General features: G+C 40.6%; 2 protein-coding genes and 1 pseudogene across 4 annotated transcripts in view; 1 reads left to right on the top strand and 2 right to left on the bottom strand.

Annotated features, from left to right (window-relative positions):
• ARID4A (AT rich interactive domain 4A (RBP1-like)) overlaps positions 1-812 on the bottom strand; it is a 75,089-nt gene extending 74,277 nt beyond the window's left edge. For all 3 annotated transcript variants that reach the window (XM_011961891.1, XM_011961893.1, XM_011961894.1), the window contains exon 1: positions 497-812. The gene's annotated coding sequence lies outside the window, so the exon portion shown is untranslated. The remainder of the gene's footprint in view (positions 1-496) is intronic.
• A 246-nt stretch (positions 813-1,058) lies between these two features.
• The window catches only part of LOC105526021 (chromosome unknown open reading frame, human C14orf37), a 318,003-nt gene continuing 296,599 nt past the window's right edge, over positions 1,059-22,462 (top strand). The window contains exons 1-2 of the mRNA XM_011961887.1: positions 1,059-1,242; positions 7,810-7,880. The gene's annotated coding sequence lies outside the window, so the exon portion shown is untranslated. The remainder of the gene's footprint in view (positions 1,243-7,809; positions 7,881-22,462) is intronic.
• Positions 14,102-15,080, bottom strand: LOC105526083 (annotated as a pseudogene).

Raw genomic sequence — 22,462 nt, 5'->3', positions numbered from 1 at the left:
CTGAGAGGAGGAGGAGGGGAGGTGGCCCGGACAGGGTGTGGGAGGGGAGGGGAGCCGCACCGCAGCAGCCACTGCCTCCTCCCAGCGCCCGCCTCAACTTTTTGTACAGCCCAGAGAGGTATCAGCTCGCAGCCCCTCGAGTCCTGCCACGGACTCCGCAGAGGTGGACGCGCCGCGGAGTTGGGGAACGGCTCCCCCAAGCAGCCCGCTCCTCACGGCGCGGAAGCAAACTTAGCGGCGCGGCCAGCCCCACAGCCATTTTCCCGGGAACCCGGGGAAGCGGACGAGGCGGCTGCAGCTGCGGCGACGGTTCCTGCAGTTGCTGCCGCTGCTCCATGGCTGGCCCCTTCTCTTGCGCTCGCCGCGCCACTTGGCTAGCATCCCTCTCCCCACCTCCAAAGCTTCCAACTGCACCGGGACCCCGGGCAGCAGCAGCAGCTGCTGCCACTGCCGCTTCGTCCATTCAGTATCCCCCGATTCCCCTCTCCCCACCTACCAACTGCGGGTGAAGTGCGCGCTGTCAGCTCCAGAGTCCTCCTCCCCTCTGACCTCCGTGGGCCCCCGTCCAGGCAGCACCACTCCCAACCGCGGCTGCAGTTCCTGCGCCCGGTTCCCCACTCGCCCCGATTTACTGCCACAATCCACCAAATAACAAGCTGTTGAGCAGACTCGCTTCTACACGAACTCCTATTGGCTGCTCATGACGCCGAAGAGCTTCGGATAGGACCTCGCTACCTGCCGTCCTCATTGGATGTAGCTCTGAAACTTCATGGATTGGTGCGAAAAACAGCAGGTAGGACATCTTCCACTTATGATTGGCTTTTGCCGAAGACCAACGTTATTGGAGAGTTGGTTATTGAGTAAGCTAGTCCTGAGAAATGATTGGTAGAGACGACTCCGGATGTGCTTGACTGGGCACTGATTGGCGAATTGAGGGGTCAGGAAGAGCAGTTCGGCATGAGGATTGGCGGCGGAGTGTCCCATGGAAACGGAACCCAGAATTGCAGCCAGGGGCTCGCACGGGGGCGGGGCAGGGTCTTTCCAAGGCGCCTGCGCTAAACCACCTTCTCGGCGCCATTTTGTCTCGGCAGCAGTCGCCGTAGCTCCATCGCATTTTATGTTTCTGGCAAGAAGGGAACGGAGTTTTCATCCGGTAGATTGGTTTTTGTGCGTCCGTCCTTCACCGTTTCCTCCAGGACAGCACCTAGTCTTGGCCGGAGGAGTCTCAGAGCTGTCAGAAAGGTCAGTTGGAGGCTATGGTTGTCCGATTGACTGGGGGGGATGGCGCAGCCCTAGCGGCACCGGCACCGGAAGTGAAGGGGCCGCAGGAAGCCGTGGTAAAAGTTCTCCCTGCGGCGGGGTGAGGAGAAGGGGTGGGATGAATGGGGGCGAGGCTTCCTCTCCCGCCGAGAGAAAAAGAGGTGGAGGAGAGGGAAACGTCTTTCTTGGCGGTGCTTTTTCGGGCTTTCGAGAATGTGAGAGATTTTCTGAATTCTGTCTCTCTCTGAGCAGTCTTTCCTGTCTTTGGAAGTGCATTTTGGATACTTGCCATATTCTCCACCTGATTGGCGCAAGCTATGGGAGTCTCTTTAGTTAAGACAGGGGAGAAGTGATTCTTAGAAACATTCTGCATAGGTAGAGGTTTCCGCGTGCTCCTCACGCGAAAACTGTGAGGAAACTGGAGAAAGCGCTGGCTTTCTGGATGCTGAGGAATTTACTTGCCAGCACAGACGTTGCTTCTGTGACCTTAGACAAGCGTCTGTGTCACTCTGCGCGAGGCTTATGCTGCTTTTTGAAAGGAAAGAGTGGTTGTGCAGGTACTGAAAACATCTTAAAAGGACGTCCCCGATAAGATAGACGTTGATCTTGTTCTGTTAACATTTTGTATTCTGTTAAACGAAACGTATTTTTAAATGGTGGAATTGGAGTATAAATTGACTAGTTTTATAGAATGGAGTAATTTCTTAAATGTGACATATCGTCAGTAATCCACGTGGACTAAGTTTTCTCAGTAAGAAAACAACTAAGCAGAATCAGTTTTTTATTCGTAACAGTGATTTTGCTCAAAAGTATTCATAAAAAAGTGAAAGGCATGTTGGCATTTCTAGTGAGTGACCTAGTCGTACCGGATAGATCCCAATGGTTACCCTCAGTACCTCTGTTTTAAACCCTGCTGCTCTATTGGTGGGGCCCAAGACTAGAAAATGGTTGTGTGACTTAACAGTGACTGGGTTTTTTGGCAGTCGTGCTGAAAAAAACAGAACATCTCTGTGATTACTGAGGTGAGTCATAATGTCTGAAAATCCTTAGAATTGAGGGGGACCACCTGGAAAAACTTTCTGTGGATTAGTAAAGGAATACTAGAATGGGAAGAAGGGTAGTTAAAAGATGTTTTGTTTGGTCAGATTCAAATGAGTCTGTAATTAGCTTCCTGGTGTAATATTTTAGAATGAAATCGCAAAATTAGGACATCCTTATGGATTTGTTTACCCATTTACGTGGTTTTTATTTCTGGACTTTGAAGTACCTAATGTTTTTATCATAAAACATTATGCGTATTTTTAAGATTCCCCCCTGCCCCCGCCTATTTGAAAATTTCTTATATGGAAAAGATCTTGTAAATAGGAGTCTTTAGGAGTGAAGCAGGTTTTTTTGTTTTGTTTTGTTTTGTTTTGTTTTTGAGGCAGAGTCTGTCATCCAGGCTGGAGTGCAGTGGCGCGATCTCGTAGGAGTGAAGTTTTTTAAAAGACCTTATAAAACAATGTATTACTGAACTTTATAGAGGGTAAGAATCTATAATTCCACTATCAAAGTTTAAACTGTTACTATGGAATCCAAATAATGCATGGACATTTGGAAATTACTAAAAAGCCCAAAGAAGAATACAAAAATCTCTTTCCTCCACCAAAAGGTAGTTACAGGTTTTACTACAGTTATATATTATACAAAAGGCTTTGTCTTTTTTGTTTGTGTTGTTTTGCAAAACATTCTAGTTTTGTTCATGTTCTTACCATTATTTTTCTTTATCGAAAACATTGGGAACATTGAAAATATTTTATCGTAAAGCATCTTTTATGTCTTCATAGTGTTTTGTGGGATAAAGATACCGTAATTTATGTAACCTGTTTATGTGTATATAATGGCAGTAATATGTCAGTGAATATCCTTGTACATGTTTTGCAAAATACTGTCTTAGAAGGTCGTTGCAAAAGTAATCGTGGTTTTTGCATTATTGGAGTTTGCCATTTGATGTTGGACTACGTTGTTAAATAAATGTGGTTATGTTATATATCATTTTAATGGGCATTTCTTGCTTTGTTTTTTTAGTAATGACTTATTACTTGCTGTTTATTTTATTTTATTTTAGGGACAGTCGCGCTCTGTCGCCAGGCTGGAGTCAGTGGCGCAATCTTGGCTCACTGCAACCTCCTCCTCCCAGGTTCAAGCGATTCTCCTGCCTCAACCTCCTGAGTAGCTGAGACTGCAGGCACGTGCCACCACACCAGCTAATTTTTTGTATTTTTAGTAGAGAAGGGGCTTCACCATGTTGTCCACGATAGTGTCGATCTCCTGATCTCATGATCTGCCCGCCTCAGCCTCTGAGAGTGCCGGGATTACAGGCGTGAGCCACGTGCCCAGCCTTCATGTTTATTTTAGATTATGAAAATGATGTTAGACAAAAAAACAAATTGGAGCAGTTTTCTTATTTGAGTTAAAAATGGGTTGTAAAACAACAGAGACACCGTATCAGCAATGCATATGGCTCAGGAACTGTTAACGTACAGTGCGGTGGTGGTTCAAGGTTTGTTTGTTTGTTTGTTTTGAGATGGAGTGTTGCTCTTTCAGGCTGGAGTGCAGTGGCATGATCTTGGCTCACTGCAACCTCCACCTCCTGGGTTCAAGCCGTTCTCCTGCCTCAGCCTCCGTAGTCGTTGGGATCACAGGCCCACACCACTATGCCCAGCTAATTTTTGTATTTTTAGTAGAGACGGGGTTTCACCATCTTGGCCAGGCTGGTCTCGAACCCCTGACCTTGTGATCTGCCTGCCTTAGCCTTCCAAAGTGCTGGGATTACAGGCTTGAGCCACTGTGCAAAGGGGAGGAGAGTCTTGAAAATTAGGAGCATAGTGACTGGTCGCCAGAAGTTAATAACTACCAGTTGAGAGCAATCAGCGAAGCTGATCCTTTTACAACTACTTGAGATGTTGCTAAATAACTCAGTGTGGACCATTCTACAGTCCTTCGGCATTTGAAGTGAATTGAAAAGTGAAAAAGCTCGATAAGTGGGTACCTCATGAACTGACTGAAAAAAAACTTATTGGTTTGAAGTGTCGTTTTCCCTTATGTTACACAACAACAAACCATTTCTTGGTCAGATGTTGATGTGCGAGAAAAAGTGGGTTTTATATGACAACCGGTGATGGCCAGCTCAGTGGATGGACTGAGAAGATGCTCCAAAGCCAGTCTTGAACCAAAAAAAGGTCATGGTCACTGTTCTGTGGTCTTATGCTGGTCTGATCCACTATAGCATTCTGAATCCCGGGGAAACCATTACATCTGAGAAGTATGCTCAGCAAATCGATGAGATGCACCAAAAACTACAACGCTTGCAGTCAGCATTGGTCAACAGAAAGAGGCCCAATTCTTCACAATGCCCTTCCGCATGTTGCACAACCAGTGCTTCAAAAGTTGAACAAATCGGACTGTGACATTTTGCCTCATCCACTATATTCACCTGACCTCTCTCCAACTGACTACCACTTCTTCAAGCATTGCCACACCTTTTTGCAGGGAAAACACTTCCACAACTAGCAGGATGCAGAAAATGCTTTCCAAGAGTTCGTCAAATCCTAAAGCATGGATTTCTACACTACAGGAATAAACAAACTTAAAAATGTGTTGGTTGTAATGGTTTCTATTTTGATTAATGAAGATGTGTTTGAGCCTATTTATAATGATTTAAAATTCACAGTCTGAAACCGCAATTATTTTTGCCTGAACGTAAATGCTGAATTTTAGATGCTGAAGTTTCTGGGCATCTAAATCTTCTTTCACATCCCTGATTATTTTTGGAATAAACTCCCAGAGGTGGAAATACAAGGCTGAAGGCCTGGTGTGGTGGCTGAATCCTGTAATCCCAGCACTTTGGGAGACTGAGGTGGGCAGATGCCTTGAGCCCAGGAGTTTGGGACAACATGGTGAAACCTCATCTCTACAAACAGTGCAAGAAACCAGCCAGTATGGTGGCATGCACCTGTGTTCACCGTTAACCGAGAGGCCGAGGTGGGATGATCACCTGAGTCCGAGAAATCAAGGCTCCAGTGAACCATGATTGTGCCACTGAACTCCAGCCTGGGTGACGGTGAAACTTCGTCTCAAATATATATATGTGTATATATGTGTGTGTGTGTATATATGTATTACACATATATTTATATGAAGGGGTTATGTATTTAAGGCTCGGGATGCTTGTATAGTCCATCAGAAAGCTTTTCTTCTTACTGCACTTACATTTATTGTCCATTTTGTCACTGCCTCCCCTCCCATCCCCTCAAAATTTCTGGTTTTTCTTTAGCTTTATTTCTGAACATTTTATCTTGGATCTCTCTCTGTTCAAGTAGAAATAATTGGCTGGACGTGGTGGCTCATGCCTGTAATCCCAACACTTTGGGAGGCCGAGGCAGGCAGATCACCTGAGGTCGAGAGTTCAAGACTAGCCTGACCAACATGGAGAAACCCCGTCTCTACTAAAAATACAAAATTAGCTGGACGTGGTGGTGCATGCCTGTAATCCCAGCTAATTGGGAGGCTGAGGCAGGAGAATCCCTTGAACCTGGGAGATGGAGGTTGTGGTAAGCTGAGATTGTGGTATTGTACTCCAGCCTGGGCAACAAGAGCAAAACTTGGTCTCAAAAAATAATAATCGCAGTCCTTAAGTTACACATATCATAAAATATATGAGAATTTTCCTTGGACCCTAGGAGTGATTTTTTTTTTTTACTTTAATTTTTTTTTTCACTTTAGGTGAGCATTTGTACAGTGAAACATTTTGTTACACAGAAGTGATGTTTAGGAATACTAACAAATTATTTCCATGGTCTAGTTAGTTGAGTTTAATTACTTTCTGTTTCCCTGTAGTTTTCTCTGAAGTTTCCCCTTCTTGTGTGTATTCTTTCTCTCAGTGCTTTTGTAGCCTGATAGGACCCTCTGTACATGTGCCTCACCACACTAACTTTGCATTTGTTTGACTCTTCCCAAATTTGTTTTTTTTTCTGTTTTTTTTTTTTGAGACAGAGTCTTGCTCTGTCGCCCGGGCTGGAGTGCAGTGGCAGGATCTCAGCTCACTGCAAGCTCCGCCTCCCAGGTTTACGCCATTCTCCTGCTTCAGCCTCCCGAGTAGCTGGGACTACAGGCGCCCGCCACCTCGCCCGGCTAGTTTTTTGTATTTTTTAGTAGAGACGGGGTTTCACAGTGTTAGCCAGGATGGTCTCGATCTCCTGACCTCGTGATCCACCCGTCTCGGCCTCCCAAAGTGCTGGGATTACAGGCTTGAGCCACCGCGCCCGGCCACTCTCCCCAAATTTGAAACTATATTCCCAGAAAGCAGCAACTGTTTTATTTAATCACTGTTATGTTCCCCCACCTGATATTTCTTCTAAATCTGTATGCACATTTCTATGCAAAATGTGAAATAAGCCAACTTAACGTCTTCTGTTTTCTTGGGATTTTTTCTTCTTCTACTTCTTTTTGTTGTTTGGTTTTGTTTTGTTTTTGAGACAGGATCTTATTCTGTCACCCAGGCTGGAATGCAATGGCACGATCATAGCTCATTACAGCCTCAAACTCATAGGCTCAAGGGATCCTTCTAGTTTGGCCTCCTGAGTAGCTGGAACTACAGGTGTGTGCCATCAGGCCCGGCTAAATTTTTTGTTTTTTCGGTAGAGATGGGGTTTTGTTAGTTGCCCGGACTTGTTTTTTCAACATAACAATAATTCTTTCTTGAAAATCAGTGTTTCATAGATGCTGTCTTAACCTTTAAATTTTAAAATATTCCAAATACTTAGCTTTAATACCAAATTGATTTGTAATTGTTAATAAAATGTAGACTTAGAGGACCATTAAGAATGTATCATGCTCGCTTTGGCAGCTCACCTCTTAAAATTGGAACCATACAGAGATTAGCATGGTCTCAGTGCAAGGATGACATAAGAAGCATTCCATCTAAAAATAAAAAAAGCAAAGAATGTATCAGAGTATTAGTTTCTTCAGACTTCTTTTTATTCTCCAATCCCTTTTTAAGTATTTTATAATATTTTAATGGTAACTATGGATGAATATTAGTAATTAGGAGACAACATCTTGGGTATAAATGAATGAAATTATGATGTAATTGTATTTTTGTAACCTATTAGTTAAATGAGCCCAAACTATTAGGAGTCATAATTATCAACTTTTTAATGTTTCTGTGATATAAAGCTATATTGAAGAATATTTTATTTCTTTGTTAAGAGTTTGAAAGAGAATACATAATTAGCTTCCCAATGTGGTATTTTAGACCGGAATCTCAAAGTTAGCACATCCTTATGGATTTGTCTGCCCATTCGTGTGGTTTCCAGTTTTAAGTTCTTGATAATTTTATCACAGAACCCCATGAACATGTATGTATTTTTTTTTTAACCAATCTTACCAATGAGAGTGTTTAGGAGGGAAGCAAATTTGTGTGTGTGGTTTTTTTTAATCAACACTCTGTATTCTGAATGTCTGAGCTATAACATACTCAAAATTTTTAAAAAGTCTTTTGTTTTTTAGAATAAGGCTGATTTTATGGGAAAATTAAGCAAAGTATTCCTTGAAAAACCTGAATCTGCGATCTGTCTGTGGTAAGTAATTTTACTTAGCTCCTCTTAGGTAATCAAGACCGGTCGTGTTGCTCGTGTGTGTGTGTGTGTGTATCTGTATATCTTTTGAAAAATGATAGCCGGGCATGGTGGCTAATGCCTGTAATCCCAGCACTTTGGGAGGCAGAGTCGGGCAGATCACCGAAAGTCAGGAATTTGAGACCACCCTGACCAACAAGGTGAAACCCCATCTATATTAAAAATACAAAATCAGCTGGGTGTGGTAGCACATACCTGTAACCCCAGCTACCCGGGAGGCTGAGGCAGGAGAATCACTTGAACTCGGGAGGTGGAGGTTGCAGTGAGCTTAGATCACGTCACTGCACTCCATCCTGGGCAACAAGAGTGAGACACTGTCTCAAAAAAAAAAAAAAAAAACGTAGAATTTGTTCAACTGTGCAGTTGTTTCTGTACATATGTTGAGAAGTGGAAATGATTGCTGTGTTGAACGTAGTAGCTTTCCTGAAGATTTAGTTATTTTATGGAAAGTTACATAATTTACTTATTTGTAACCAAAGCAGACTTTGCAATTTTTATATTGTTTTTTTGCCCTGTTCAATTTTTATTTATTTATTTTTTGAGACGGGGTCTCGCTGTGTTGCCCAGGCTCGAGTGCAGTGGCATGATCTTGGCTCACCACAACCTCTGCCTCCTGGATTCAAACGATTCTCCTGCCTCAGCCTCCTGGGTAGCTGGTACTACAGGTGCACACCACCGTGCCCAGCTAATTTTTGTACTTTTGATAGAGATGGGTTTCACCACATTGGCCAGGCTGTTCTCGAACTCCTGACCTCGTGATTCACCCACCTCACCTCCCAAAGTGCTAGGATTACAGGGGTGAGCCACCACGCCCGGCACCCTGTTAGATTTATCTGCTGATTTTATGGCCACATGGCGTCATAGATAATGGTTCGTATAATTCAAACTGGAATGACAACGTATTTTAGGATTCGGATTCAAGCAGATATGCGTTAAATAATGGCTTTCCTACAAGGATCTGTGCTCCAGGGGCTTAAGATCAATAAAAGGGAGAATGTAATTACACATGTGGAAAGTTAATTTTAAGTAGTTATTTCAAAAGATGTAAGCAATCTATATAACCTTATGTATAGATTTAAATGGTACCTGATAATAGATTTGTCAAAGTTCTGTATACAGTCAGATCCAGTGGTTCTTTTAAAACAAATTGCTTTAGAAAGCAGAGCAGAAAGAAATTTATAATGGTTATTAAAGGCTTTTCAAGGGTAGTGAGATATAATATGTAAAATTAGAAGGAAAGAAGGCATTCTATTTGGATGAAAGGTTGTGAGCAAGAATATAAGGAAATCTGTATTTGGGACAGAGGGTAAACCAGCTCAGAAAGTATGATTGGCTGATGATTATGTAGGGAAAATTGTATGTGGCCAACCTACCCATGTTTCTAGGGTTAGCTGCACATCAGAATCCAATGGGGTATTACAAGGTTCTAGAGGGTCTTGGAAGATTGGGTGTAAGCAGAAATTGACTATTATTTTTGTTTTGTCTTATTTCAAATTTTTCAAATTATAATGGAACTAAACAAAATAAAGTGCAGCCAGGCGTGGTGGCTCACACCTGTAATCCCAGCACTTTGGAAGGCCAAGGTGGGCAGATTGCTTGAGGCCAGGAGTTGGAGACTAGCCTGACCAACATGGTGAAACCTCATTTCTACTAAAACTACAAAATTCAGCCTGGTGTGGTGGCACGTGACTGTAATCCTAGCTACTCGGGAGGCTGAGGCAGGAGAACCTGGGAGGTAGAAGTTGCAGTGAGCCGAGATTGCACCACTACACTCCAGCCTGTGCAACAGAGTGAGACTGTCTCAAAAGAAAAAAGAAATCACTTTTAATGCCACTCGAAGAGATTTTTAAAATTTCCTTCCTCCTTTCTGTATGTATTTTCTTTAGTCTTACAGTAGTTTTTGGTTTTCTTTGTTCCTTTAACATTATAACAAGCATTCAGTGTAATGGACAGCCTCTATAATGATTTTAATGTCTGAAAATATTCCATCAAGCTTTTTTATCCTTTTCATTTTTCTATTGCATGACTATGTAGGTTTCATAGTCCTTCAGTGTTGTGCTTCAGTTACCTTCTTCATGCATAGAGTGTTTTCTCTTTTGGACTGTTCTTTTAGGAGTACATTTAAAGAGTCATTGTATGAACATTTTTATGACTTAAAATATTGCTATGTTGTTCAAGCTGGTTATAATAATTTACACTATCACCCTCCCTGTGAGTTTAGCTAGTGGCATTGAGTAATCTATAATTATCATTTTTACTAATTTAATAGGTGCAAAATATATTGAGCTCTTTTTTTCTTTGTAGGGTTTTTGTTGTGAATTAGTGAAATGGGACCTTGTTCTGTGATTTCACTTACTGATTCTTTTACAGGTTGTCTATTCACAGTTCTAATTATGTATTAGAATCTAGATATTTTATTTCTTAATTGCTTGAGTTTATTATATAGTAGTGGTAACTTGCACATATTTTTCCATGCAGATTTCCCTTTTAATTTTAGTTACTTTTGCTGAGAGTTTTTGAATAGACACAGAAAGGCATGGCATAAAAGTGTTGGAAAATTATTTAGAAACACTGTCCAGTGTAACTGAAGAAATGACACAGGAATTGGAAGTGGGGAGACAAGATATTGTTGAAGTGGTATCAGCATGAGATGACACTAGAGTAGGGTCTGGAGAGAGAAAGGAATAGGTGAGCAAGGAATTGTTTTTGGGGAAGGAAAACTTGACAGCGTTTGATCTCTGATTATAGAGGTAAAGAAGAAAGAAAAGAAAACACACTCAAGATTTAAGAAAGAGGGAACAAGCAGTACCATTCACTGATTTGGCAAGTCAAGAAAAGCCGCTGGTTGGTAAAGAAGATGAAATCTGTTTTAAACATGCTAGTTAGAGCTTGAAATGTCCAGTAAGCATTTATTCTTCATTTTGTCAAAATGTTTGTGGGTTCCTTAATTGGGACAACGCATTAAACCGAACCTTACATTGTTTCTGCATGGTGGCTTTTAATTCTATTCTGTTAGACTTAAGTGTAACTGATACTGTAGTTCAGCTTGAATTAAGAAAAACTAAGTTCAGGAAAACCAGATGATTCTCAAATTAAGGAGAGATTTGTTTTTCATTATTGAAAAAATACAGTTTTGTGAGAACATAAATTTTTTTGCACCAAAATAAATTCATACTAACTTGTTATAACATGTCTGAACAGGATCTAGTTTGAGGCACTAAGAAGTTTAGGACATCAGTTTGCAAAGAGCCCCTATCAGGGCAAATCAGTTCTGCTAAAATTGTAGCAAGGACAAACATCAAATTGATGGTGAAAGTTGTGATGTGAAAGAATGGCGAAATCATTGATACTTTACAAGTACTTTATGGGGACAATGCCCCCAAAGAAATCAGTAGCAGTTTACAAATGCATAACTAGTTTAAGACGAAACAAAGTTTTAGATGAAGCCTACAGCAGCAGACCAATCACATCAGTTTGCAAGGGAAAAGTTAATCTTGTTTATGCCAATATCTCAATTGGTTCAGCTTACACAATTTTGATGGAAAAATTAAATTTGAGCAAAACTTTCCACTCAGTGGATGCCACAGCTATACACCCAGATCTGCTGAAGACAACAGCAAAGCTTTCAATGGAAATTTAAACAAGTGTGAACAAGACCCTAAAGGATTTCTTTGAAGAATTGTAACAAGAGATAGAACATGGCTTTACCATTACACCTCTGAAGACAAAGCACAGTCAAAGCAATGGCCACCAAGAGGTGGAAGTGGTCCAGTCAGAACAAAAGCAGGCTGGTCAAGAGCAAGGGTCAAGGCAAAACAGGTTTTTGGAATGCTCAAATCATTTTTCTTGTTGACTTTCTGGAGGGCCAAAGAACAACAACATCTGCTTATGAGAGTATTTTGTTGAAAAAATTAGCCAAAGCTTTAGGAGGAAAACACCTGAGAGAGCTTCACCAAAATGTACTCTACCCCAACAGTGCAGCCGAGGCCCTTCGTCAAACTAGGGCAGTTTTGCAAGAATTTTGATGGGAAATCATGAGACATCTACGTTGCAGTCCTGATTTGGCTCCCTGTGACTTCTTTGATTCCTAATCTTAACAGGTTTTTTTTAAAGGCACCCGTTTTTCTTCAGTTAGTGTAAAAAAGACTGCATTGACATAGCTAAATTCCCAGGACCCTCAGTTCTTTAGGAATGGACTGAATGACTGGTATTATTGCTTATAAAAGTGTCTTGATTTGATGGAGCTTATGTTGAGAAGTAAACTTCGTGTTTTTTATCATTCTATTTTTCCACAAATTTTTTGAAGTCCCTTCATATATGTATGTTTTAAAAGGGCTCAAATATATAGAGTGAAATATGTTTTCCCCTCTTCCTGAGTGGACTAATTTTTATGTATTCTGTTTTAGTTTATTTTTAAAATAATATCTAGAGGGAACAGATATGTTTATGGAACATGAATGTTTAGTTAAGATTCTTTATCTGAAATCCAAGTAAAGGTGTTAAGTGTCTTGTTTTTAGAAATCACTTTTATTTCAACAAAATGTTCAGTATAAGAAATTACTTTTAATAATTACGTGAAAACATGCAGTAGGTGGACTTTTGAGCTAACTCTGGAGAAAGAGCTAGATTTCACCAGTTAGCCTCCTGTGGATCTGCCACTACCATCACCCTCCCATCCCACCTCCACTGCCTTTTTTCCCAAGACTTTTTAAAAATGTTTTATTGGCCGGGCACGGCACTTTGGGAGGCTGAGGCGGGCGGATCACGTGAGGTTGGGAGTTTGAGACCAGCCTGACCAACATGGAGAAACCCCATCTCTACTAAAAATACAAAATGAGCCTGGCATGTTGGTGCATACCTGTATGTAATCCCAGTTACTCTGGAGGCTGAGGCAGGAGAACTGCTTGAATCTGGGAGGCAGAGGTTGTGGTGAGCCGAGATCGTGCCATTGTACTCCAGCCTGGCCAACAAGAGCAAAACTCCGTCTAAAAAAAAAAAAAAAAAATGGCCGGGCGTGGTGGCTCAAACCTGTAATCCCAGCACTTTAGGAGGCCGAAGCAGGGGGAACACCTGAGGTCAGGAGTTCAAGACCAGCCTGGCCAACATGGTGAAACCGCGTCTCTACTAAAAATACAAAACTTAGCTGGTGGTGGTGGGCGGCTGTAATCCCAGCTACTTGGAAGGCTGAGGCAGGAGAATTGCTTGAACCCAGGAGGCGGAAGTTGTAGTGAGCCGAGATGGCAGCACTGCATTCCAGCCTGGGCAACAGAGCAAGACCCTGTCTCAAAAAAAAAAAAAAAAGATTTTATTTGCTGCTCTCTTTCCTGATTTTGTTTTAGGAAAAAGTCAGTCTTTTACATTATCAATTACATACCAATCACAATATTAAATATATATATATTTTTTTGATTCCACTTTTTAGTCTGCTTTTATAAAACTTAACTTTTTTGGAGCTTTCCTTTTGGGATAGTATGTGAGCTTACGAAATTTGAGCTACTGTTTTATATTTATCAAGACAATCTTTGATTTGATTTAAATAGGTACTTAAAATGTTTGCCATTGTACTGCTGGCTTTGAGTTACAAAGATACCTGTTTTCAGATTCAGGAACAAATTAGTATATTTAGAAACCTAACATTTGTGCATCAGTTTACAACATTCTGATTTTTAATGAATGTGTGGTTATGTGTATGTTTTTATTGCTTCACTTTTTATCTCCTGCCTTTGACACCTTTTGTTATTTTTTTCTAATAAAAAATGTATTTGCTTAGAAGCATTCAGTGTGTCAACAAAACAGCTGCAACTTTTTTTTTTTTTGCAATTGCAGAGTAGTATTCAGTTAACAGAACAACAGTTATTTTGTATAAGCCACATCAGAGACAACTGAAGATGAAAAAACTACCATCCCCGTATATAACTAATTTGTGCTGTGCACCAACAAGAACCTGCTTTAAATGTCCATGCCAGTTTACAACCCCCATACTTGTACTAGGCAAGTTTAGTGGCTACTGAAAATATCACCAGGACAGGGCTATGTAAAGACACATTTGGTAGTGTGTAAACTATACAAAAAAAGACACTGTATAGTATTAAAAATTTTACACAGCCTTACATTTCAAATTTTTTCTTTGAAAGGAGTGAGTTGTGTATGGGGAGTTAAATGCTTTATAGACAAAAAAAAAAAACTGCACTAAAACCAGCGTATTCATCATCATCCTCTTCATCTTCCTCCTCCTCATCATCTTCATTTTCCTCATCTTCCTCTTCTTCCTCTTCTTTTTCTTGCTTTTTTCAGCCTTGACATCTCCCTTTTTCGCTGCGTCAGGTTTTCCTTTAGGTCAATATGCAGCAATATCCTTTCTGTATTTTTCCTTCAGCTTTGCAGCCTTCTTTTCATAAGGCCGTTTTGTCATCTGCAGCAGTGTTAGTCCACGTAACTCCCAGTTTCTTCGCAACATCACCAATGGACAGGCCAGGATGTTCTCCTTTGATTTTTGGGCGATACTCAGAACAGGAAAAAGGCTGAAGGGAGGCCTTTTGGGTACCTTGGGATCCTTGAACTTCTTTTTTGTCTCCTGTTTAGGAGGAATACAGGTTTTCATTTCCCTTTCATAACGGACCTTGTCTGCCTTTGCCATATTTTCAAATTTTCCTTTCTCTTTAGCAGACATGGTCTTCCACCTCCCGGAGCACTTCTTAGAAAACTCTTTGAGAAGTTTCCTGAAGCATTTGGGTGATGCTTCTTATGCTCCTCCCGACAAGCTTGCACAAAAAATGCACATGACAACATTTTGTCTCTCGGCTTCTTAGGATATCCTTTATCCATGTTTAGTTGTTTTTCCTCAGCGAGGCACAGAGTCACCCGTTGCCCGTTTGGCTCTCACTTGACACCTTTTATTTTTTTAAGGATTCTTAAGTCATTTAGGTTACTTTGTAGGATTTAGGTTTTTCCTGTGCCCCCATAAGAATGATAACTTTAAAAATTATGCCGGGATAGCAAAGAAGATACTTCTAGCTTTAGAATGTGTAGGTATGGCCAGGATTTTTGTGAGGAGGGGTGATTTAGAGCAAATTTCTTATTCTCCTTGCCTCATCTGTAACATGGGGATAATAATAGATCTGACCTGACAAGGTTGGAATTAGTATTACACGGTAAACACATGTAAAGTGCTTAGAGTGGTGCCAAATATTTAGGAAGTACCTCATGGGTATGAGGTGGTGATGGTAGCGTATGTAATACTCTTACATGCGTATCATTCCAAGAGAGTTTTAAATGTATACGTTTATTGCATTGATATACAGAAATTAAGCATCTAGACTCTCGTTGATTCTGAGACCCTCCTAAAGGTCATATCCACCTCTCTCCAACCTTATTTTTCACTGCTTCCTTTCAAGCATCATATGCAGCAGTCGCATTCAACTACCATGGTTCTCTTGTACAATCCATATTTTCTCATTTACTTTGGTTCATGTTGTTCTCACCAATTTGAATGTTATCCCATCTCCCTGTGTTCAAATGCTATCTTTTAAGTGAAGTTTTCTGATAGTTCCATAGGTAGAACTATGTAGGTAATCATCATGTGAATTTCATGTTTCCTGTTACATGATTCTTTACCACTCACTGTCTGTATTGCACTTCAGCCTTTTGTTAACGTAAGTCTCTTTTACTGTGTTATGTAATCTTTACAGGCAGAAAACTGTACCTTTTTCTTTGTAGGTTTAGAACCTAACATAGGCCTTGGGATTTAGTAGGTATTCATTTGTGTAATGAAAATTTATAAAAGGTATCAGAAGCTAAAAGGTCGTATTTAATGGACAAATGCATGCCAGTGAAAATGTGTTTTGTCAGTGTTTGTACGTTCAGGAACGTCCTGGCCAGTCACTTAAAATGAAATCTTTTTTTAAAAAAAGATTGTATCTCTAAATAACCACCAGAGAATTGTTTTTCTGCTTCTTGTTACCTCATTTTTCACAGATCTTCCTAATAATTATCAGTGGTACAAATCTGGGAAAAATTCATCCAGGGCTGAGGATTCGTCACGTGCCAATAGTGGGATAGATAAGCCACATGACTCAATAAATTATTGAACCCATAATCTCATCCTCCAAATACTTTTTTTTTTTTTAATCACAATACCATAATGCCTTTAGGTGTGAAACTGGGTATAGTCTGAGAATAGGAACTGGATGAGATATTTCATGAGGACACTTGATCGTTGCTGTGATATTGCTAAGGGTGTGGCATCATGATTTGGAAGAAATGAGAATGGCAGGAATTGGGGAGATAAGTTAAAATATCAGCCTCGTAGTAGGCATTCATAGAGTTAAAGCAGTAGTTGGGTGTGCTTAGCTCCCAAATTCTCAGAATTTTTACAATAATTCAAAGGACATTGGATTGAGTAAGCACTCTAATACTGAACACTGGATTTGAAAACCGGATGTTATGTGTTCTAGCCTTTTTACTCTTTGGTTGTGACCTGGGATACATCACTGCTTTTGCTTTTAGAGAGTGTGGGTCATTGGGCTAGGTATTTACAGCTCTTCATATTTTAGGGTTGCAATCTAGCACCATATTTTTAAAACAAGAATTCTAAGCTTCTAATATCTACCTGTTCCCTGCAAGGTTAACTTTTTAAATAAACCCTGAGAATCAGAAGTTTTAGACATTTACTTGATAATTTTAGCATTTGAGGAATTGGCTGACGTTCCTAGAATCAAATTCCGACAGAAACTTTAATGGCCCCTCTGTCTCACTGTTTTATTTAACAAGAATTCTGATTGCTTTCATTGGTTGGTTAAAACAGATTATTTCAAGTACTAGCCACACTGATTAATTTCATTATGGTGACATTTCATTAATGTCATTATAGTGACATTTCAGTTTTATATATGTGTCTATGCTGCCCACACACAAAAGTAATACAGTGTGATTCAGTATTTTCTTCTGTAGTTCATTTGTATAAAAAATCAGATGTGGGGCTGGGCGTGGTGGCTCACGCCTGTAATCCCAGTACTTTGGGAGGCTGAGGCGCGCAGATCATGAGGTCAGGAGATTGAGACCATCCTGGTCAACATGGTGAAACCCCGTATCTTTACTAACAAATACAAAAAATTAGCCAGGCATGGTGGCGGGTGCCTGTAGTCCCAGCTACTTGGGAGGCTGAGGCAGGAGAACGGCGTGAACCCAGGAGGCAGAGCTTGCAGTGAGCCAAGATCGCACCACTGCACTCCACCCTGGGTGACAGAGTGAGACTCCGTCTCAAAAAAAAAAAAAAAAATCTGATGTGGATGCCGAGCTCAGTGGCTCACGCCTGTAATCCCAGCATTTGGGGAGGCCAAGGTGGGTGGATCACAGGTCAGAAGTTAAGAGACCAGCCTGGCCAATATGGTGAAACCCTGTCTCCACTAAAAATACAAAAATTAGCCGGGTGTGATGTCACACATCTGTAGTCCCAGCCACTTGGGAGGCTGAGGCAGAAGAATCGCTTGAACCCAGGATGTGGAGGTTGCAGTGAGCCAAGATCACACCACTGCACTCCAGCCTGGGTACAGAGCAAGACACCATCTCAAAAAAAAAAAAAAAAAAATCTGATGTGATCCATAGAAGTGGTTTCATGACTTACTGTGGGTCTCAGCCTGCTTTGGACGGGATGAGGAATCAACTAGATAACAACGTTTTAAATTTGTTTGGTACGTTAACATTTGCTAGTCACTTAGATATACTACTACACTTATGTATGATAGCTTAAAAGTTAGATACAAATTAATCATTGTCTGAAAAATTCCTAACAGCAGTGGGTTGAGTGGGAAAAAAGGCATGGAGGATGAATTCATGTTTTTTTTTTTTTCTTTTTGTTGGCTTTTGTTAAGTTTAATATATTATTGAGTCTGCCAGTTCAAACAGCCCACTTAGGGATCTTAAGGATTTGTATTTATTTACATTTAGGGTTACCTCAAATCCTGTGGCAAGCAAAAAAATAAAAATAAATCCCCAATTATTTCCCTCAAATCAAACCAGAATTGTTACTGTTTCTCAAAAAAATCTTAGTTCTTTAGTCTGTATATGCATTCATAAAGCTCCTTCCAGTGTTTGTATAATTTTGGTGGCCTAGATCTTGGTCAGATGGTACAGGGAGGGGGATTTTTGTATGAAGGAACATAACAACAACAAAAAAAAGGCACCACCTTCTTGTTTCTTCTTCCTCTGTGTATCATGTGATACTGCTTTTAAGGCCTTAGAATTGCCAAGGTCTTGGTAACCCAAGGCAGACTTGCTGTTTTCCTCTCAAATTTGAAGTTCTGCATTTTGTTAGTCGTGAAGAACTAGTCTGTTATCAGCAAATACTTAAGCCACAAAACTTGCTTCTCTGTGCTGCTGTGTACTTCCTGTTTTGTCAGATTTCCATTTAGGGAAAAGAATGGATTTTATGCTAGCCTAGCTTCTCCTGAAATTCAGTTTGGAAGCTGTCCAGATATCTAGGTCGGGTGGTGGGGGAGAATGGCATGTCTTGTCTACATATGATGTCATTTGTCAGAAAGATTCATTTGGCTGCTTATCATGAAAGAGGGTTGCCAGGAAGGAAGAGAAACTTTTTGCTGTCAGAACTATTTAGTGTATGACTTGCCTACTTTGTGGCTTGCCTTTAGGCTTTCCATGTCAAATGTGTTTGAGGTTATGAATGAATTATTATATTGCCTATGAAGGAAGGATCTATGTTCATTTCTAGTAGACTTTTATTCCAGAAATATGTAAGAACTGCATTTAGCCACATTTGCTTCACTTACAGAAGAGACAGGTCAAAGGTTAGGTGGTAATTAGAACTGGGCTACATTGTAAATGTTGAATATCTTTGGGGGGAAAGTTGCAGTAAAACCATTTTAAGAATCTTTTTCAGCTAAAATAGTAAATATAACATCTAATTATAAATGATGAATTTTCTGTCAGTTTTTATCCTATGAAATGAAATTCCAATTAGTTGTTAATAGAATGTGTAAATAGAATATGCTTTCAGTGTAATCCTGAATCCTATTAATATTGCTGGTAACGAAATACTGTTTTGCAATGGTGGAACCAAAGCTCTTCTATAAAATTCTCTTTGACCAAATTGTCCTGTTCTGCATTAAGTCAGAGCTAATTTTCTCTTTTTTAACCTGTCAGTAAAATATGAAAGATGCTTTTCAATCCCTGACCATTAGTAAAGTTACAGAATTTCTTCCTTATTGGTACCCTGGCTCTTTGTTCACTCACATGTTGGAAATGTTCTCCTAACATCTGTACCTTGTCTTTTTTGGGAGCTGATGTTGAATTGTAAAATATTTGGAACCATCCCTGTAAATTTTCTGCCAGGTTCTTCCCTCCCCTTCTCCCCAACCTTCCGCTCTTTTTTTCATCTAGGTGTATGTATGCTGCTATTTCCGAGACATACAGTTCTTACACAATCATGAAAAAAACTTTTCCTAAATACCCATCATCCCCCCCACTGCTTTATCCCCCGTTTTGCTTTCTAAGTGTCATCTCTCTTTTTTTTTTTTTTTTGAGATGGAGTCTTGCTCTGTTGCCCAGGCTGGAATGCAGTGGTGCAATCTCGGCTCACTGCAACCTCTGCCTCCCAGGTTCAAGTGATTCTCCTGCCTCAGCCTCCTGAGTAGTTGGGATTTCAGGCACCTGCCACCACGCCCGGCTAATTTTTGTATTTTTAGTAGAGATGGAATTTCAACATTGGCCAGGCTGGTCTCGAACTCCTGACCTCGGGTGACCAACCCACCTTGGTCTTCCAAAGTGCTGGGATTACAGGCGTGAGCCATTGCACCCAGCCCTAAGTGTCATCTCTTTAAAAGTAACCTTTTCTGTTACCCTGTTCTCCTTTTAGTAACCTGTTTCTAAATCAGTGATTCTCAAATTTTAGAGTGTTAATAAGAATTACATCAGGTGCTTATTCAAAGTACAGATTCCTGGGTCCCTCTTCATACCTAGTGAATTCAAATCTGTAGCATTCTGACTTAGGTGATCTTTGAACCACACTTTGAGGAAGTTGTCTGTTGCATGCATTCCCACTATCATGTGAATTCTGTCCTTCATATTTTTACATAGTCTACTTTGTTTTATACTGGCATCTCAGAAGTATTTTGCTCCTAATTATTGATATGCTTTTTCTCCTGAATTCACTCATTGGAGGGGTCTTTCACTAGGTGTCCAGGAAATGTTCCCAAATTCCCTTCCATATTTGTCAGAATTTATGTCCTCTCCTTCCCAAAGCACATGTTTGTAGTTCAGTTGTAGACATACAAGTATATGTATACACATCTTTTTTATTTTTTTTTGATGCAGGATCTCACTGTGTTACCCAGGCTGGAGTGCAGTGGCACCACCTTGGCTCACTGCAACTTCTGCCTCCCGAGTTCAAGCAATTCAGCTGCCTCAGCCTCCCAAGTAGCTGGGACTACAGGCACAGGCCACCATGCCTGGCTAATTCTTGTATTTTTAGCAGAGATGGGGTTTCACTGTGTTGACCAGTCTGGTCTCAAACTGCTGACGGCAAGTGATCCCTCGGCCTCCCAAAGTGTTAGGATTACAGGCGGGAGTCACTGTGCCCGGCCTGTATACACGTTTAATAGACCTTGCCAGTGATTTTTAGTATCTGCTTTTCTCACTAGGGAAAGGACTATATCTTCTTAAATTTTAATCTTCCTTGGTGATGTGATACATTGTAGGCATCCAGATGTTTGCCTTGAATTTTTACTGCTATCACTTGGCTGCTGCTGACACTCAAACCAGTCAAACCTACTAAATATCATATATTACTATCTTTATGTCTGTAATTTTCCTTACCATTTCCTTTTCTCTGAATTATCAGAATTTTCTTTGGTGCTATCTTAAGAATAATTCCCCTTACATTACATTAATCTTGAATCCCATTGGCTTTTCCTGAAAAAAAAATTAACTCCCATTTCCACATGGATCTTACAGCCTTTGGCTTTTCCTGAAAAATATTAACTCCCATTTCCACGTGGATCTTACAGTTCAACTCTTTATTTACAAGAATTTTTCTCAAAACTTTGTGATTCCATGTAGTAGAAATCAAATATAAGTCCAAATGATACACTTCAAAGACAAACCCAAGATACATGAGTAAGGAATCCTGCTCATCAGCTATCTTTATATGTTAACCACATTATACTAGTATTTATTTCAAAGAGATGTATGGACTGGAAGGATACACTTTAATAGAGTACCTCTTGAAGGGGTTGAGTGGTCAAAGAAGGAATATTACTTTTATTTATAATGTTTTAATATTTATATGAGGGACAGTAAATATATAGGTACACATGAACATACCACATAACTTAAGTACATACATTGCAAAAACAATGGAGGCTGGCAGTGGCTCACACCTGTAATCACAACACTTTGGGAGGCCAAGGTGGGAGGATCACTTGTCAGGAGCTTGAGATCAGCCTGGACGATATAGGGAGAGCCTGTTTCTTCAGAAATTTAAAAAATTAGTCAGGCATGGTGGTACATGCCTGTGATTCCTGCTACTCAGGAGGCTGAGGTGAGAGGATAGCTTAAGCATAGAAGGTTGAGACTGCAGTGAGCTTTGATCCTGCCGTTGTACTCCAGCCTGGCAACAGAGTGAGACCCTGTATCCAAAAAAAAGAGAGAAACCATGGAAGCAAGCAAAAAAAAAAGAAAATCCTAAAATAGTTACTCCAGTTTGTGGGAATATGGATGACTTTCTTCTTTGCCCTTTTTGTTATTTTATTTTTTGTTATTGTTGTTGTTCAGATGGAGTCTCACTCTGTTGCCCAGGCTGGAGTTCAGTGGCACGATCTTGCCTCTCTGCAACCTCCACCTCTTGGATTCGAGCAGTTCTCCTGTCTCAGTAGAGATGGGGTTTCACCTTGTTGGTCATGCTGGTCTCTGACTCTTGACCATGTAATCTACCTGCCTCAGCCTCCCAAAGTGCTGGCATGACAGGCTTGAGCCACCGTTAATCTTTTTTTTTTTTTTTTAAACTTTATAGAGGCAAGGTCTCGCTATGGTGTCCAGGCTGGAGTGTAGTGGCTATTCACAGGCACTTACACAGCACACTGCAGGGCTGCTCAAGCAATCCTCCCACTTCAGTGTCATGAGTAGCTGGGACCACAGTTGGACACCAGCACACGGGTCTTTTGGGTTTTTTTTTCTTTACTTTTTTTTTTGTTGGTGATGTTTTAGTTTAAGCAGCAACATGCGAAAAGATACCTTTTTAAAATTCACCTTAATTCAAAGGAGGGTAAGATATAATTTAGTGATTTTATAAGGAAACAACTTCTCAGAATATTTTGTAAACTAAAGGGCAAGAATTGCGTTTTCTATTTCCTGTGTCCTTTAACAGTTCTAATAAGCAATTAATGTTTATTATGATTGAGGTATGCCGGGTGCAGTGGTTCATGCCTATAATCCCAGCACTTTGGGAGGTGGGTGGATCACCTGAGGTCAGGAGTTCGAAACCAGCCTGTCCAACATGGTGAAACCCCGTCTCT

The sequence above is a fragment of the Colobus angolensis genome, unplaced genomic scaffold, assembly GCF_000951035.1.
Source record: "Colobus angolensis palliatus isolate OR3802 unplaced genomic scaffold, Cang.pa_1.0 Scaffold57, whole genome shotgun sequence".
In the NCBI taxonomy this organism is placed as follows: Eukaryota; Metazoa; Chordata; class Mammalia; order Primates; family Cercopithecidae; genus Colobus; species Colobus angolensis.
This window is presented reverse-complemented; position numbering and strand designations above follow the sequence as displayed.